General features: G+C 39.5%; 1 protein-coding gene across 3 annotated transcripts in view; it reads right to left on the minus strand.

The window, feature by feature from the left end:
• Window positions 1-12999, minus strand: part of FHOD3 (formin homology 2 domain containing 3) — a 417165-nt gene that overhangs the window by 172119 nt on the left and 232047 nt on the right. The window lies entirely within an intron of this gene.

Here is a 12999-nt window from a genome sequence, read left to right on the forward strand (position 1 = left end):
ATTGTAAAGAAAAGAGATAAAGTATAATCAGACATTGTGAATACTTTTTATAATCATAAGCACTGCTGGCAATTTTCTGTAAGCAGGGTTTTACAGAGACATGGAGAGCTGAACTAACAAAAGATACATTGGGCAAGATTGTGCTGGAAAAAGTCCTGAGCAACCGCAGTAACTTTACTGACTTCATCTGGATGGTATCGTTGTGAATTTAATACAGGGACAAGTACAGGCACTTGCTCCTTCCTAGAAGATGCCACGTTTTATTATCCCAAAATCTGCAAACAGTATTCTACACATTGCTTACTGTCACAATGGTTCCATATGATGCTTTACATCTTGTAAGCCAAACTATTAACATTTGTTTCAGCACCATATAATGTTTGGAATTAGTATATTTGGATTAAGTTGACAGTTTCAGTGAATTCCAATAATATGAAATTAAAGCAGGATAATTAACACCAATAAGGATAGCAAACATTCACCATTGCACAGTGCTGCATTGCAAATGAGTTTTGGATTTTATTGAGAAAATACAACCACCAAAGCATGGTTAAGAAAGAAGAATCTTTATTCATTTATTCTAAAGCATTTACAACAACATTCCAAAACATGCAGTGAAATATTTTGTAACAATAATTCCATAGTTTGCAATCCTGATAATATGAGACTTTCTAGAGACAGCAGCTATTAAATCTTTTCTGACTGATAAGGACAGACATTTTTTGTAAGGATTATGAGAAGTGGATTAGCAAAATTAATCTATCATCTTCAAAAGTTTCCACTGTCAGATCTTCTGCTTTATAGCAGGAGATCAAAGCACAGTGGGATGAAAAAGAAATCACTGATGTAACACCTTTCAGCACAGCCTGTTGGCATAACAACTCAATTATCTAATGCACAACCTGATGAGCCCCTAGTACACTGCTTGGGGGAGGGGGGAGGGGAGGAGAAGGGAAACCACAGGGTGAGGAACATTATGATGTTATTAATCTTCCAAAGTCATCCTGAATGTTTGCTAACTTTTGCACAGGTTGTGCACAGCGCAGCATTGTTTTCCTTGAGGGCAGATTTTCAGAGACACGAATGTTAGTCAAGCACTTCAGTACCCCTATAGCTAAGCAGCTAACTTTCACGTTTACATTCTTTCTTTTTTTTCTTTGCTCTAGTTGGTTGACTTACAGTTAAAAAAACCTGAGGTACTAATTTCAGGTACTTCTATTCCTTATCTGATCTGTAACACCAAGCTAGAAGCAAAGTCACTCTACACAGTCAATGAAGACGCAGAAACGGCGAGCCAGGGGGTTACGGCAAGGAGATAACTGGTGTCTCAGGCTGGCTGGGCTGCCGCCGGGGTATGCCCATCTCTCTCCACTCCTCCTCTCCAGGAAGCAATCATTCAGCACCCTCCAAAGACACGTGCCTTGGGTAAATGAAATCAGGTGGGAGGGATACAAGCCCAAGTGTTAAGGTAAAATAAAAGATGTAAGGCAGTCAGCAAAAAGAGATAATATTTACACTGCCTGAATAAATGGCTGCTTTGAAGCATTTCCTTGCAGGTAAAGGAAAGAGGAGAACACTGTTATCCCATCAGTGATCAGAGAAAGTTCTTAATTCTTGTTTTTACTTCCTTTCAGTGCTTAAAAGATTTGGCCCTTGATCTGAATGAGATCTAGTCATGGTAAGGTCACCAACTCCCCTTCACCCCTCCCCACCCCCCCCACCCCCCTTTTTTTTTTTTTTCCTTTCTTGCAAATTCTTAGATAGAGGGTGAAAAGATTTAATTTGAATTTGAAACAACTTTGAAGTCTGCTTTTAAAGGGAAAACATGCACACAATACAAAGTTATTCCACTGCTTATACTTAAGACTAGTTAGAGTGGATGTGTAAGTGAGATCTGGGATGCCTTAGTCTTCAGCGTTTTAGATATGACTCTTCATAACAGCAATAGGTTAAGGCAAATCAGCCAGCCTTAGAAAGAAGCCAAAAAAAGTTTTAGGGATTCCTAACAATTTTAATTTGCTACCACTAATCTTGCACTCTGAACCCCTCCCACCACCTCTTTTTTTTTTTTTTTTTTTTTTTTTTTATTATCAGTGGTACCTTAAGTATATGGCAGTGTCTATATCGTTCAGTGACAGAATGGGTCTTTTGGGTATAGGTGAAAAATTAGTAACATATGAAAAAAATCACTACTGCTGCCACTTGAATAAGTGGCCAATAAGTTTCACAGGACAAAGAGTTACAAAGGACACCACAAAATGATGATGACGAAGATAAGGCTTGCTATGGAGCCATGCTGTCCACATGCAAGTCATGAATCCAGTAATTATCTGCCACATATCAAGCTACCTGCTGCTGCCAGACCTTGGCATGGAGCTTGATATTGCTGTTTCCCGTCTTCAGGGGTCAGAAATATGAAAGCAAGACATTGCAGGCTGGGATGAGGAGAAATCAGCTTTCATTATGAGGAAGAGTAAGTTAGGAAGGATCTGTATGTACTTCACACAAAGCTGATGCCTTTTAAGTTCTTAGGAAAAGAAGTCCACAAGAAGAGCTGAAAGAGGGAGAACGCTAGTTTCATACCACGTCAAGTGTCTGTGCTAGGGAAGCAAAGGTAACACCTAGCAACCATACAACACAGTGGCAAAATGGAAGAGGCCACCAAAAACACTAGTGTACGAGCAGGCTGGTGGACTGGAGGTTCTTGAGCTCTCCCAGGCTCAGGTCTGGCTGAGTGGAGCAGACCAGTTTTGCACTGCATGGAGACAGACTGGCCACAGAGCACTCTGCACTGTTTCCTATTCTTTGCACCTTTTCTGCCCCGTGGACAGCCTGCCCCCTGGCCCACACTCTAAGTCTGCTGAAATGGCTGAATGCAGTGCAAACTCCACGTGCCACCCACCCCACGTGTGCGTGCCGGCATGCACACAGGCCCACCACCACCAACATGCAGTGCCCTGCCAAGAGCAAGCACACTAATTTGCAAAGCAACCTGTTCGGAAGGCTAATCTAGTCCAAAATCATTTAAGTCCGCATTATACGTTTCTTCAACCGAACTCCTTTTTTTTTCACTGAAAAATGAGGAGGCTATTTAATCCATTTAATCCCATCTCTCAGCTATCCAGAGTTCTTTTTGGAAGTATATCAACAACCTACTTGCATTAGGAAAGCTTGCTATTGTGCAACAGGGGGCTAGGAAAGGGGGGTTTAAATATGGAGCACACAATTTGGAATTTCTTGGTTCTCACCACCCTTGTCAAACCCTTAATCTTATGTGAAAGTAGTGTGTGACTTTACCCATAGCTATTTTCAAGTGGAAAATTGCTGGATTTCTTAGGCAAGGCTTAGGTTAGAGAAGGACAGAGCAGCCAGAAACTTCATAGATTTCTGTAAAATAAGAGGTTTAAGAAAGCCTCTAAAAATGTGCCAGTATTGGCGCTGATACTCTTCTGGGATCTTTCCTGTAACTGGACCAAAGGGGAAAAACTGTAGCACAAAACATCATCACAGGAACATCACTTTAAGTAAAAGTCTGTTTTTCTCACCCGGAGTGTCAAAAGTTTCAAAGCTGTTTCTTGCCCACACACCTGCTCCTGCAATCTGCCCTATCCGCTTTGTATTTTACCACAAGACTACCTCAGAGAAAGCAACAGCACGGAATGAGCAGAAACACTATTGTCTTACCCTCTCCTACAAGTCAAAACCCCATTCATCACGCCAAGAATTACAGCAGGGATGGGCTTTGTGACTGCCTTTGTTTCCATCAGAATAAGCCCACATACAGGGTGAAGCCGGCCAAAGCCGGACACTGTCGCCACAGGTTTCAGCTCCTTGGAGAAGCTTCTGTCCCAGGTTCATCTAGCCCTTCATAACCAGCAGCCACAGTGCACGTGACACTGTATGCAACAACGGGTGAGCGTGAATGACAGGCAGAGCTGTGATGAAACTAACGGGGAGGAACCAGCTGCTGAAAGTCATCTTTCTCATTGCCAGTTGAAATCTTATCACCAATGAGAAATTAATGGTCTGTGTGATTCCATTTTAAAACAGATTACTAGCTTACATATGGTATCCTGGGCACTGAAAAGGCATACTCCATTAAAGTACGCATCCTGATCACGAACAAAATTTCAATACCTGTCTCATGAGGGATCCTAGGAGGGAGATAATACAGTTATCTAAGTATTCTGTTACTTCTGAAGGAAAAGAACCTACCTCAAACTTATTTCTCTGTGTTTGCTCTGAGAGGCAAGAACTCAGCTACCACTGGGACTGCCTTGAACACAAAATCTCCAGCTCAGCTCAGCCTGACACACTGGATGCCAGGAGCTTCTACTTTTGCTTATAGCACATTCCCACTGACAGTGCTTGCACATGCACCCTCACGGAAGAGCTTATTTTCTCTGTAATAGCCAAGGATACTGGATAGTTTTTTCCTGATGAGAAATCATTATTAAATACAACTTTTGTACCATCCAGCTACTTGAAAATGGCCAGAATTGCAGCAGAGTTCCTTGCTTCTAAGAGGTGACATCAGATAAAATAGATGACCTGGCCTCTCTACTGCTTCTGAAATGATCCTACAAAGCAGCACTGTGCCAAATCTTATGACTCACACTCATTCCACAGGACTAGAACCAGCTAAAATTTTTAGGTTTGAGGTTTTGTTTGTTTTGAGTTTTCCTCTCTTACTATTTGTACAGGTTGGTTTTAGCTTCAGTGCAAAATCTGCAGTTCATACACCTATTCCCATTTCTTTACTCCTGTTGAACGTATCTGTAATGTCATCTAGGATGGTGAAAACAATCTTATTCCTGGCCACAAATGCATGACTATTTTCTTTCTCATCCAAATGTCTTTAAATCCCAGCTCTTTACTTAATCTTGTCTTTTTACCCTCTGTTCATTTGTTCTTTCCCTTATCACACATGTCATGGTTGAAACACACTTAGAAATTAATTTTCAGAACTCCCATATTAACCATGTACTAAATTTGTATTAACTGTATTAACCAATAACGGACCGTTTTTTTCAAAAAAAACACATCACAGAACTGATGTCATAAACTAAAACTGCAAAGATAGTTCTGTACAGATTTACACTGCTAGTGTAAATCAGAAGTTCTTATGCTAGCTGACACAATTTAAAGTCTACCTTTTGGTCTTACACAGTACTTTAATAGCTCGTAAGTATTTGGAAACATCTGCATGCTAGCTTTAGACCAAGAGTTATTCAAAGTTCAGATCTTTTGCAGACACAACGGGTTTCTAGATGAAAATTTTTTTTTTTTCCATTTAATGGCAAAACAAATGAAGAAACAATAAAACTCATATGGGTTTTAATGCCAAAAATGTGTGACAAAAGTGACAAGCAGGATTTTCCCCTGGATTACAGGCTCAAGGGAAGCTGCTGTCCGGAGGCCATCCTTCGGCAAAGCCAAACCAACCAGGAAGGCTGGACACACCACTCTCCTGTGCAACACGGCTTCCTGCAGCACGCTCAAGCCCTGCAATGTACGTTGCTGGCTGTGATTATAACCAAGTGGGTACACAGGCAGCATGATGTAACTTGCCCTTAAAATCACATCTTGTTTAAAAATCAAGGTCAAGCTTAGCAAGAAACAAAAATCCTTCCTTTACTTGGCAGCTAAAAATGTGCCTTTGCCGTTATTTTAATTCTAAAGAGACAGCACATGTGTATGTTTAAACTCCATGCTTAACGCTGGGTTCTTAAATGGCACTGCCTAGCAATAGTTTCCACTATCCACAAAAGCCCGCAGGAAATACTGGAGGAGATTTTTAACTCTGACATTCGTGACACAATGGGGAGACCTTTAGATCTGTGTTATTATTATTATTACATTCTACCTAATGGTCCGTCTTTAACAATAACCTTAGTTTTGGTGAACCCCAGGGGCCACTAGCAAAGAAACCCTCTCTCAGTGCTGATTACTACGTGAAAACAAAGGGGAACAGGCTGCTAACTCTGGACTTGGAGCAGAGCTTCAGTCAACCCAGAGTCTTGAAAACATGTCCAAGTTTTGAAGCCTTGATGACATTTACAGTCATTCGTGCTGCAGGTACTCAGAAGTCATCTGCAAAGAACACAGACAAACAGTTTGGGTCCCCAAAAATGGATTGTTGATAACAACTCGACAATAAAGCAGGCGCAGGGATCACAGAGCACTTACAAGTCTAATTACTCACTTTGAAAGCAGGTAGTGACTGTGGTTGGAAGCAGGGGGGTAGTGAGTCCCCTCCCCTTCTCTTTGTCAGGGAGAGGTACCTGTGCCTCCACAACTCGCTGTTCTGAGGCTCCTAAACTAGAAGAGCTCTAGCTGTTATTTCAGCCTCACCACACCCGGCCTACTTCCCAGTGGTTCTCAGTTGTCCCCAGGGTTGAAGTGAAGAGCAATGCAGCCCTTTCCCAAGGGATGACCAACGCATGGCAAGTCCAGGACTGCAGAAACCTCTGACAGAGTTTTCTCCTCTTCATGTTTCCTCTGTCACCCTTTTCCTCTGGTGTTTCTCACTTTAAAAAACAGCGTGCAGCAAGGTCAAAGGGCATAAAGCAGCTTTAATCAGCTCAAGTGTTTAAGCCAAAGCTGGTCCTTTACATATACCACACAACACCTGCAGTGCCCAAGCTCCACCAAAGCCAAAGGAGCACCTCAGAATTGCTCCTCTTCCAATATTTCTTTTGTGATATTTCTTACAATTTACTTGAGTACAAAGGAAGAATAGACTAAGAGATTACCAGAGAGATCTTCTTGTGAGGTGAGGTATTTGCAAAAGCATCATGCCAGTGCAGGACACTAGCCATGGAAATACTGAAGAATTAACTCCAATGGGCTTACATGCAACTCCCAGCTATGACTTCTTGTACCAAGTACTGATGCTACAGCAAAAGAGAATTTGACTCAGCAGTTAAACTGCTGAATGCCTTTTTATATGAACTGAAATCTGGCTTACACATATGCTTTATAAAAGCTTTGCACGATTAGTCTTAATTGCTTTAAACATTATTTTATTTTGCAGCCCTGACATTTTAAATGCACTACATTCCAGCATGCTTTACAAGATTAATAACATCAGTGTACAATAAGTTAGGTAAAGTTTATATAGTAAAAGGTAAAAACATTTCCTTATTAAAAAGAAATAGATAATTAAAATACTTCATTAATAAACGAGCAAGTCTACTCTAGCATTAGACCTCTATTTTGCAAGCTGACTAAAAGCATGAAATAATAAAAGAAGGAAAGAAATTAAAAAAGGAAAGATATAATTAAAGGAAGAAAGGAAGACAGGAGATGGGAAAAAGACAAAAGAAAAATAAGAAAACAAAAGGTGAACTAGATGGCTTTAAAAGATCAATTCATCCTTTGTGCTTCATAAAGTAAAACTCCTGTAGAAAAAAAGAGTGTGTGGTAGCCCTGAATTAAGATGACATAACGTATGCATATACAGAGCTGAAATAAGGCAGTTGCTTCTTCACTGAATCAATATAGGCTGGAAAACTGAACAATGTTCTTCCAACATGTGTATGAAGTTACATATTTTTCTTAAGAATTTATATTTCTGGAGTTTTACAGGATTTTCAGAGGAGACTTCCACATTGGCCCACAGGACATCGCAGGATGCGATGGTGAGATTACCAGAGAGATTTTCTTGTGAGGTGAGGTATTTGCAAAAGCATCATGCCAGTGCAGGACACTACCCGTGGAAATACTGAAGAATTAACTCCAATGGGTTTACATGCAACTCCCAGCTATGACTTCTTGTACTAAGTACTGATGCTACAGCAAAAGAGAAGTGGTTTGGGTTTGGGGCAGAAATTAAGATCTGCTGTAAGGATGAGGTGTCTCTTCTCATCTCTCATAAAAGAGTTCACACATTGATTTCAGAGAAGACTCATCTTTAAATGTATTTTAAACTTTTTATAATGGGTTTACCATGCTTAGGCATCCAAGCACTTTACAACAGAAGTAAAACTGAATCAGAAGATCACAGGCTCAATGAGGTTAGATGGCACCTCTGAAGGCTGCCGAGTCCAACCCTCTGCTCAAACCAGGGAAATCCCGAGCAGGTTGTTTAGGACTCTGTCCAGTTGGGTGCTGAATATATCTCTTGGGTTGGAAACTGTACAACCTCTCTGAGCAACCTGTGCCAGTGCTTGGCACTCTCACAGTTGTGGTGGTTTTTTTGTGGTATTTTTTTGGTTGGTTGGTTTTTAAGCATAAATCAAACTTCCCATATTTCAGCCAGTGCCCATGTCTTGCCTCTTGTCCTTTCACTACGCACCACTGAAGTCTGTCTTCTTTACTCCATCCAATCATAGATTTAGTCCCTACCACAATATTTAAATTGAGTTCAACTGAATGTAAATTGAATTTTAACCCATAGTCAAGAAACAATAACTACACTGAGCTAGAGGCCACAAAAGAAAATTTACCTTAAATTTAGGATAAAACTAGGGAAAATTAGTGAGACTTCCAAGTGACACCTTAGCCCTTCTATTTGGGAGCCGGTTGAGTAATTTAGTCTGGCAATGTGCTAGATGTGATGCATTGCAAGGCCTTTCCCTCTCCATTAATCATGAACATAAGCCTTTTGTCTGTGTAAACAATACTAATCCTGACTTTGAAGGTACAAGGAGGGTAACACAAACCAACCTTTGCAGAATGGAAAAGATAATTTCTGCAGCTCCCTTTCTTGAACTCCTCAGACACCTATTTACCCTGTACAAAGAAAGGACCTGCAGGTGCTAGCTGTCTTTTATCAATCATTATCAATTACATACACCACATCAGTTTGGAATTCCAGCACCTCCTTTACATGCCAAAAAGCTAAGCCTTGAGAATGAACTCAGCATTCGGACTGGGGAACACTGCAATGTCACACATAAGTGCAGAAGAAAATGCAATTGAAATTCAGTCTTAGCAAAATCAAGCTGATTTTGATTGTCAGACTTAGTGCCTTTGCTCCTGGGGCAGAGAAAAATCTGAGGGAATACATGCTTTTAATTTTTTTTTCTTTTCTTTATTATATGCCAATAGGATCTTTGTTGACTACAGTTAGGCACTTTTGCAGTGATTATGAAAAAAAGCACGCTGTCATGGGGTTCCTGTCCTATCTGGAACATCAAGAGAATCAAGGGGTAACACAGCTGGGCTTTTATCAATGGACTAACACTAGAGAAGAAAAAGGACATACGGTACGGTAAAAGTGTTCACATACGGAGCATTTTTAGTCAGCAACAGTATTTCAACCTTCCAGGATGAAACCTGTCAGTTTTGAAGTGAACAAATGATAGATTCTCACCGCTTCCCCCACCACCCCATTTCTCTTGCAAAAAAAGTAACATTTCCTAATACTTACACTTTTCCTAAACAAAAAGGAAGATTCTCAGGAAGTAAAAAGAGGAAAACCAAGAATTCCTAGCATTATTGTACATTAAGAAGAATAAAAGAAAAAAAAAAAAAAAGATAAATTCCTGTGCCAGTTAAAACTACAGTTCTATCCCACAGACTTCAGCATAGTCTTTGCAAAGCACAAACATTGATCAATGTTCTTTTGTTGTCATGTAGTAACATGTTGTTGCTGCTGTGAGCAGTAATATTTACCAGGATTGCAGTTCCTTTTTTTTTAAGCTAAACTTCATTCTCCAAGGCACTATGCTGGGCATGTAAACAGGGGCTAAGTTTAGCATCCTGAAATAACAGCATTGCAATTGTTAAAATATCTAAATACACTTAAACTAGCCTTTGTCAGGGAGGCTTACAGAGAGTCAAGATTATTTCAGTGGGCACGTAAAGTTACTTTTGCTACTGAAAAGCTGAAAACCAGTCTCCAAAATTCATATATATGGCAGCACACGCTCAGTAAGCATGGACTTCTAAAAATGATACACACCATATTCCTGAAGAACAGAAAAACAACAAAAGAAAGAAGAATGACAGTCGCTGAGATCGGTAATCCTACCACTGGTGTTTCACATCAGTTCCCATGGGGGGTTCTGCAGGAAACAAAGCATGCTGCCAAAAGTGACACTTTGTTAGCCATCCAGTTTTTAGTAAAATTCAAACACTGTTTATTATAGCTGGTAGCATAAGGTGTACTTGGGGAACACCATGGGAGAGCTACACTGAGAACAAAAAATACAAGTAAATTTCTCCAGCTGTATTGTTTCTATATGTTTTTTAATTCTCACATAGCTTCTTTACTTAGCAATGTATTCCAAATGGTGTTCCCTATTCTTCCAAAATAAGGGACCACATGTGAAAATGTTTTGCAGTAGACGAAACATTAAGAAGCACTACAAAATGTTTCAAGTAGGTGTCACTTCTAACATTTCTCAATACTTATAGCTAAACTGACAACAGCTACAGGATTTTACACAGGTCCAAACGTTCCTACAAAGGAATGCATTGGCTTTCTTCATCTCAGACAGAAATGGAACAAGTGCACAGATAGCACAGAAGTATTAAGATCATTATGGGATACTTGAGTATGTTCAAAATATCAAAAAAAATTAAAAGCTTTGTTTACATAATTATGCTTTTTAATACAAATTTCAGATTTCTCCAATGCTTTTGTCATCTTGAAACCAACTGATTTAAAGGGCACTGTAGAGGAGCACAGAAAATCACATTTTTCCTAACTATATTCAAAGCCATTCAAAACTATTGATGAATAGTACATTAAAAGCTTCCTCCCCTGCTCAGGAAGGACTGATTCAAGAGCAGAAATCAGTAGGATAAATAAGAATTCACTATGCTTTAAGTTCAGCAACTAATCTAAAAGAGTTCTTAAGCAAAGTGGGAGAAGGAAGCGTGTCTATTTAAAGCAAAGCCAAGACTGGAAGTTAGGCTTTCTCACCATCTCAGCCTTCTCACCGTGGTGTGTTAGCTACAAAAGATTCAAACTGAACAGCCTGAAAATAAAAGCTGACTGAATCACGATCTTTGTGTCTTTGTCTATTGAGGAATGCATCCCAATATCAAATGTTTTTATATATAAAAAATGCATCTGTCACTTTTTATTCACCGAACCACCTTTAAAAAAACAATACTGAGTCTATCCTCCTAATTTCTTCATCGTAATTACATCATGACAGATGCCAAAACTGATTTCCTGATGAACTTTTCAGATATTTATTTCTTTTCAGCATGCTCAGCCTGTCTGTAACATTTTGGATAGACTTCACCCTGAAGTAACACGTGTGCCATCATAGAATTAACTTTCATCTCCTGAATTTATGCTTGTTAGGGCAAATGAATGAAAGACTGTACTCTAAGTACTGGATAAACAAAGCCAAAGTCAGCACTAGAAAGCAAACAGATACAACACTTTGTTAAATGTGCTTTTTCTTCTTTTTGTTTCAAGAATGTCTGCTGCTATGTGACATTTATGGTTATACAGTCTCCTTTCAAATCTCACGGTAAAGAATGTGCTTAAGAAACAAGTTCATATCTCCCATTTGAAGTAGACTTCCCACGAGAAAAAGGTGCAAGGAAGAGACATCATTACAAATCCCTTTAAGTACAGAGCTCACGCTCTTCCAAAATATTGACTGAAAATGCTGTTTTGTGTCTCTGCTCATTCATCTCAGATAATGAGCAAAGATTCCTTCCAAATTAAGAGTAATTCTCTTCTAATCCCTCTATTATTTTTTTTCCCCATCAGCATGGTGACAGTGAGAACTTGTTTGAATACTGAATCCCATCTTACTACAGCAATTCTTAAAGGAAAACATAGTGAAATCATCTTTATCAGTGTCATGCTCAGACATTTTCCCTCTCTGACTGAATTTAGATAGGTCAATAGCTAAGCAGAATGCACACCAATCCCATTTCCCCCCCTTCCCAAAACTCTCGGGCAAAACCACAAAAAATGTATTAAATCCTAATTTCTAATTGATAGAAAGACAATTACAGAATCTCTGCTTTTCAGTTCATTCCTTTACCATATAAAAAAGTGAATAAAATAGATTCAGAACAAAAGAAAATTATTTGCAGGTGAAAGCTTCATTTGACCTAAAAATGTAAGGTCTGTCATTGGTGACTAGTCACCTGTGTGGCAGCAGGGAGAGACAATCACCTGCTGGCTGAACATGAAGATGAAGGTGGTGGACTTGTTCAAGTGTAACAGTCTACATTTCTTATATACCAGTATCTATGTAAATGAGAAATGAAGCTGAACAATCACTTTTTATTTTCTAACCCATTGTTGGGTGATTTTATTCCCTTTTGTTGATGTTTTTACAATTCATTGACCACAGCATAATTGGTAACCCTCAGTACAAATGCAAGCGTGTTTCTATGACTGTATTACTGGTCAGCACCTCATTAGCAGGCCTGTGAGCCCAGGGTAATACTGACGCTGAAGAAGATGGTGCAGAGGCGATTTGGAGACAGGGAAGTTTAACAGTTCCTCATTTAGATAATTTGGAGCAAGGTTGCCGGTGTCTACTCTGTAAGCAATAACCTCGGGCTCTGCATGGAAGCAGCTAAATTACTCCCAGAGCCAAACCGGTCCTGTAAGTATCACAGACACTTCTGTGCAACACTCCTCCAGTAAGTGATGCAGGCTAAACCCAAACCACCACTGGCATAGAAGACTACATGCATCTATGGCATAGTTAGTTCACAACCAAGACAAGTCCACGATGGGTAATTAACAGTTTCTGGGTACTTAGAAGTTAAAGAATGTTAGGCACACAAAATTCAAGCACAAGACATTTAAGAAATTACAGAATTAAGAATCCTGCAGAAAACTTCTATCAGTCTACTCGCTGCACAAAATTAACCATGTCTAAATCAATTTAAAGAAAAATTATTTCTAAGCTTTGGAGTACAACCTCATTCAAAGCAAGTACTGGAAAATACTGTCTAAAAACCATTCTCTTGGTGTGTGGTCCTAGAAATGTTTTTGTGCAAACCTCCTGTGAAGACAGAATATTTAATTTCCTGCAGGGTTTTCTACAATGTTAATCAATATAG

The sequence above is a fragment of the Falco rusticolus genome, chromosome 3, assembly GCF_015220075.1.
Source record: "Falco rusticolus isolate bFalRus1 chromosome 3, bFalRus1.pri, whole genome shotgun sequence".
Taxonomy (NCBI): Eukaryota; Metazoa; Chordata; class Aves; order Falconiformes; family Falconidae; genus Falco; species Falco rusticolus.